We start from the raw sequence: 6842 nt of genomic DNA, 5'->3' as shown, positions 1-6842 counted from the left end.
ACTTATAAAAGTCAACCACGAGCATCTTCAGGCATGCACATTTTATGTAGACTATGCAGCCAGAAGAGGAATTGAGATTTGTGCCTTTGAGAGCTACTGCTGCCTAATGCTTTAGGGTAACCTTGCTCTTTCCAGAACAAGTCTCTATAAACTGCAACAATTCCAAGTCTGAACCTGGATATCTTACAAGAAAACCTACTCAGAGACATTATGTTTCACCCCATATTGGATGGTGCCAGGATTTATGTGCAAGACAGGATTTCATTTCATGGTGGCTTAGCAGTAATCTCACCAAATTTAAGATTTGACATCATAAAATAGAGGAATGTGCATACTTGGTAGTCCTGAATACTCAGCCTGAAGCAAACCACATACATGTCATGCATTAACAAAGAGGTTTTTCAGTAAAAGCAAAGATTTGAGAGGTTTCTGAAATCCCAGACAGATACTGTGAGAAAATACATTATGAGAATTTGAATACTCTCTCTCTGTGTCAGCAAGCAATATTGCTACAGTGGATTACAGCTCTGATTCGGAAAAGTGGTCTGCTGGCAATGTGCAGGAATCAGCTGTGGCCAGGAAACTGAGACCAAGCTTCGTAACCTTATTGTGTAACAGCAAGAGGCCACAGAACAACACAGAAAAACTAAGGCCACTAGTGCCAAGTGGGAATTTCAGCACAAAACAAGGGTAACAAAGCTAGGGGAAAGAAGAAACCATAGTAAAAAAGTCTGACAGTAAAGGCAAACTGCAAAACAAACAAAAAAAAAATCTTTTCTGTATTGCTATGCACTCTCCTAAGTACCTGCTAGTGAGGTTTCAAAGAGCAATGACCGACAGTAGATATCACAGAGTCACAGAATATGCTGAGTTGGAAGGGACCCACAAGGATCATTGAGTCCAACTCCTGGCCCTGCATAGGACCATCCTCAACAGTGACACACATTACACAACAATGCCTGCAAGTATAGTCCAAATCCTTCTTGAGCTCTGTCAGACTTGGTGCTGTGCTGTGACCACCTCCCTGGAGAGCCTGTTCCAGCACCCAACCACCATCTAAGTGAAGAACCTTTTTACAATACCCAGTCTAAACCCACCCTGACACAACTTCAGGCCATTCCCTCAGATCCTGTCACTGGTCACCACAGAGAAGAGATCAGTGTCTACCCCTCTTCTTCCCCTCAAAAGGAAGTTGTAATTGCAATGAGGTCTCCCTTCATTCTCCTCTTCTGAACTGACCAAGTACCCTCAGCTACTCCTGACACGGCTTCCCCTCAAGGCCCTTCACCATCGTTGTTACCCTCCTTTGGACACTCTCTGAGAGCTTAGTATCTTTCTTGTATTGTGGTGCCCAAAACTTCACACAGTATTCAAGCTGAGGCTCCCCCAGTGCAAAGCAGAGTGGGACAATCCCCTCCCTTGACCTGCTGCTGATGCTTTACTTGATGCCTCCAGGGATACCCCATCCCAGGTGCAGAATCCAACACTTCCCCTTGTTGAACTTCCTATGGTTGGTGATTGCCCAGTCCTCTCATTTGTGGAGGTCTCTCTGAAGGGCCTCTCTGCCTTCAGGGGAGTCAACAGCTCCTTCCAGTTTTGTGTCACCTGCAAACTTGCTCAGTATCCCTTCCAGTCCTACATTCAAGTAATTTATGAAGATTTTGAAGAGCATAGGGTCTAGGATGGAGCCCAGTGGAACCCCACTAGTGAGAGGTCACCACTCTGATGTTCCCCCAGTCACTATTACCCTCTGTCCTTGACCTGTGAGCCAATTGCTCACTCACCCCATAATGTGTTTATCCAGCTGTGGGCTGGACATTTTGTCCAGGATGACACTGTGAGATACAGTATGGAAAGCTTTACTGAAATCCAAAAATATTACATCAACTGACTCCCCTTGATTAACTAGGTGGGCTACCTTGTCATAAAAGGAAATCAAGTTTGATAAGCAGGACTTTCCTCTCATGAAGCCATGCTGGCTGTGATCAGTTACTGCGTTGTCTACCAAAAGTTAGGTTGATGTAGGTGACTCATGTCTGAATTTAACGCACAGATTGTGTTTCTGAATCCTGTCTCATACAGCTACAGAGAAATGGCACAGTGCAATTGTCATGTGTCATTCCAGGTAACCGAAGATTTAATGGAGGTAAACATTAACACAGCTGTTAGACAGTCAGAGAATGACAAAGCCAAGATCAGATCCAGGACGACTGAGATGGAGGTGCTGTCATCAAGGGAAATAAAATCCACTGGAGAAAAAGATACATTTTCCTTGGCTAGTCATCCTCCAGTAGAACACAGCCAGAAAAACACAAGATTGAGTTCTACACCAGGAGTAGTAACAGAAACAAGATGAAAGAGAGGTTTTCAAAGGTTAAAAAAAACCAAACACACAACCCACCAGTTAAAGGACTAAGTGGATCAAGTGACATCCTTGTAAGCACTGCCTATGTGCACATGTGGTCTCACACCAGCCATTCCCGTGGCACTACAGGGTCTGAAAAGCCTATGACAACATGAGGGAAAAGGGAAACAGGAGGAGGAAATGATAAAGTAACACTCACAGAACAATAAACCGAGAAAATCAGAATATTTTTCCAGTAAAATTTTCAAAGACATAGAAATGTCAGAAAATTTTCCTGAATGGGTCATTTTTCTTCTTAAAAACTTTAGGAGCAAAATATTTTTCATCAAAAACATATGTTGTTTTGCTGACTTATACTGTTCAAATTCTGCAGAAGCTTCAAGTGAAACCAAACCAGCAGCATTTGTTTGTCACTGACCTTTTCAGAGCCTCAGAGAATCATTTACAGTGGCAGAGCAACATAAGTGCTGATCCTCCTCCATTATTCCCAAGCTAAAGAGCAGAAAGCAACAATTTCCATTAGTACTTTGTTGTTAGCAAGTCATAGAGCCATTGAAACCTAAAGGAGGTTAAAAACCCCTACAGCATTATGCATTTGAGTGTGTGTGTGTCCTCCCATCGTTCTCAAATCACACTCTCCTAGAAGCAGAAATGAAACTTTTGGGCTTTCTTTTGGTATAGCAAAACCTTCAGTAGCTCTGTTGGTTTTATGGAGGAATTGCAGTGCGGAGACCCTGCATTCTGTTACACTAGGCCATAGGGAACACACAATAAAGCAGAGGATGGCTTAAAAAAACTTCTTTAAACTGCCTTAAAAGACTCGTTGGCACCTGGCTTTAAGAGCTCTGGTGGCTCTGGGGCCTTCAAGAAATGCTCCGAGGCTTGTTAGGACACTAAGAAGCTCCTGTCAGGTCACCTTGTCCACTCATGATTTCAATATCAGCTGAGGAAACACGGCACAGGTTGAACACATCAAAGTTGAAGCTATCCATAGACACACTTTCAAATCAACAGCTTTAAAATTATAATATTTCTTACAGTGTGCAAACAAAAGACATGCAGAAAGAAAATTTACAGGCACAGGAAAGTAAACCGGAATAGGACTTCAAAGGCCGTTTAGACAATCCCTTCATTTGGATGCCAAGTTTCCTGCTTGCCAAGACCATTCCCAACAGCTGTTTGTCATGAAATCTGCATGAGGAGATTTCACTGTCGCTTTCAGTAGCATGTTGCAATGCTTAATTGTGCTTGTAAAATACATTTTCCTAAAATCTCACCTGAATCTTCTTTGCTGAAAGGTCAGTTGTTGCTTGTCCAGCTGCCAAATGTTCACAGAACAATTTGTCACTCACCTCTTCATAATAGCTTTATACACATCAGAGAGCAGTTATCATGTCACCTGTAGGCTCTACTCCTCTAGACTAAACAAACTCTGCCAGTTAAACCTTCCTTCAAAGTTCATGTTTTTCAAGACTGTTATCATTTTTGTTCTCCTTCTGTGTATTATCTACAATTTGTCCACTTCATAGAAGTGTAGGCTTGGAAACGGGATATAGAGCTTTGACTGAGAGATGACTAGTGCCAAAAAGAGTGAAAAAAATTATCTCTGGTGTCTAATACATAATACTTAGGTTAATAAATGCTTGGATGAAATTTACTGATGCTCTGACCAAAAAAAAAAATTAAAAAAAAAAATCTCTTTATTGATCAAGTAATTAGACACATAAACACCAGTCTGTGTACATACATTGTTTGCATGTGGAAAACAATATTCCCATGTGCAAGGACTTCCATGTTACAAGGCCACATTTTTTTCAATTATACTTAGGCCAAGATTTTTCAGAAGGACATGCCAAAACCTGAACTTCCTTATCTCTGTTTAGTTGCTGAAGTAATTGGCTTTGATCTTCACACAGTGTCAAGATGCAGTAGCACCTAGTTCTGCAATCTCATAATCTCTGTAGGCCTTAAGTACAGGCTTTGAATCCTAATTTTAAGCATATTTTTGTTATTCAGAGCTGAAAGCGCAAGCACTAGTCTCTGATGTGTCCAGTTTACCACATCCTAAACTCTACAGCTCTGGTAGAAAGATTCTTTTTTTTTTTTTTCCAGCTCCCACACAGAAAGCTGGGGTGGTCCTGTTACAGTTGGTTTTAAAAGAAGGTCAAATTTAAAGATATCTCAGTAAAAACCCCCTAGATTTCTCTTAGGAGTCCAGTAGAGTTAATGTTTGGGAATTCTGAAAGCAAGTTATCCTATTGGGAGGGACGGGAGATCATAACTAATCTATTTAAGTCCACTATTCCTGAACTTAAACAGATGTTGTTAAAGTGGTGGCTGGAATCCTCTTTTATCTTCTGTCTGCAAAGTGATAAATTTTCAGATATACTCTTGTAACACTGTAGGAAAAGAAGATCTGAGAATTGATATTCTCTAAAACTTATCTATGGGATTTTTTCAGAGATGAAAAATTGTAATTTTCTTGGGAGATGTGACCACAGACTTCCAGTAAATCTTGCTATTCTGCATGGGAACCTCCAGGTGGTTTGAACAGCTGGGGAGGAAATGTGGGATTGTTTGGCATGTAGCACTTACAGTGACTCCTCCTCTCTGATGACATTCTGTACCTCTTCTAGGGTTTCCCATCATGGCTGTAATGACTTTTAAAGATATGAACAGTATCGTAAGACTACACTTGGTATCCCTTCCTCATTCTGCAGTGCCACAGTTTGCATCACTGACAACAAACCAATGGTTATTCTTCTAGAGTGAATGATGAGTGTTGCCCACTTCATTGGCATCACCAACACAAGCTTGTGAAAATTTTCAGCAAACATTTGGACTCCATGAACACTGCAGATTCAGGCGTGACAGACGCTGTGGCTCCTGAGACTATTCTGAAGAAATAGAGTGTGGCAAACTCTTCTCAGAAAAACAGAATTACAATTCAATTCTCCTGGACAACTCTTCAGACTTTGAAGCACTTCAAAAACTTTATTTGCTTTTGCAACTTGTATTGCATTATAATGTCAGAAGCTATGTGAAAGAAGTGTCTGCACATTGCTGATAGAATAAAGAACACTACGAGTTACATAGCTGTCACCACAGCCATAGCTCAACTCACACCCTCACTGAGACCTTATTTCCTTAGCTAAGCACTTCTGAATAAATCTCAGGTCACAAAACCTTAATTAGAATTTATAAAGTAGTAACTGGTAAGTAGGTAAGTCACAGAGGGAGTTCCTCACCTTCACATAGCCCTGGCAGGTGGAATTCTCAAAGCTGTCTTCACCGGAGCAAAGGTGGCAGGGCTGAGATGACACACTGGTCCTTCATACTCAGTAGCAACAAGGACACATGCCTCATTCTGATAGGCTTCCACGGTACAATCATTTTAAAATTAAAAAGTTTCCAAGCCACGCCAATTTTTATGGATATGGTAATTTACCAGTAATCTGCAGGTCTGTCATTGAATACTTAATTTAAAACATTGTGATCTGAACTTTTGTATTTCCTTTCTTGGGTTTTTTATTGTTGGCAAAGGTTTAAAACCTTTGTCCCAAGGAATTTCTCCTAGTATTATTCGCTTTCCTTTTCTGTCTGGACTTGGAATTGTCTTGGACAAAATAATCAATTGCAGACAAGCCTTCATTATTCCTCTCAGTCTCCTATAGGGATCTTTTCAGAAATAGTATTTAAATGCAAGTTGGTCTGTTTGTTCTTTTGAATGCAGAGTGCAGCAACAGAGAATGCAATGTCATAAATTAGAAGGTGGAAGACAAAAATCTGTACTTGCTAGAGAAATATCACTGAGTTTTATAAGGCTTACTTGGTAGTGTCATAATTACTGTCATAATCAGTCTTTCTTACAGTCAGTCTGAAGAATTCAGTCAACTAAACATGTTGGTTTATATGGTCACAGGTTTCCTACCTGATCTCTAGCTGCAGGCCCAGAAGGGCGTTGAGTGTCCAGACGACACTTGTCCTTCTGCCAATCATATCTGGAAATCAGGATATTGCAGAGTGTTTCAGATTAGACTAAATGACTGTGCTGAGGTATTCAAATCTCAATCCTGGCATCCAGTAGGTAATCCCTAGCTGCGGATGGCTAGTTACACACACCTTGATCTGTTTACACACACATATGCCTCTTTATAATAGTATACGCACTGCACTGCAGGTGGCACTGCTCTGGGCCCTCATGGGAGCTTCCAGGCTGCTTGTCAGTTTAGGGGTTAGTCTCTACATTGTCAGTTTTTCCTAGGTTTTCCACTGTATTACCAGAACACAATGAGGAATCCCCTCTTCTTGCTTAACTTGGTTGTGTCGTGCAGATAAACAGAACACTGTGTTCATCAGTGCTGTGCATTTTCCATAAGCACAAACATAGAGCAAAGCACACAAGCAGACAGTATCAAAGTGGCAGATAATCATCTTCCAAACAGATGGGCACTAGAGATTACTCAGGGACTGTGTG

The 6842-nt window shown here is 41.1% G+C and overlaps 1 long non-coding RNA gene across 1 annotated transcript; it reads left to right on the top strand.

The window, feature by feature from the left end:
* Positions 1–1451: 1451 nt before the first annotated feature.
* Positions 1452–5531, top strand: LOC114057999. Its single transcript, XR_003571354.1, has 3 exons — positions 1452–1576; positions 3746–3751; positions 5522–5531. It is a non-coding gene; the product is annotated as an uncharacterized LOC114057999 (long non-coding RNA).
* The last annotated feature ends 1311 nt before the right edge of the window (positions 5532–6842 follow it).

Source organism: Empidonax traillii, unplaced genomic scaffold (assembly GCF_003031625.1).
Source record: "Empidonax traillii isolate 1590-97213 ecotype Southwest subspecies unplaced genomic scaffold, ASM303162v1 scaffold157:size2224338, whole genome shotgun sequence".
Lineage (NCBI taxonomy): Eukaryota > Metazoa > Chordata > Aves > Passeriformes > Tyrannidae > Empidonax > Empidonax traillii.
This window is presented reverse-complemented; position numbering and strand designations above follow the sequence as displayed.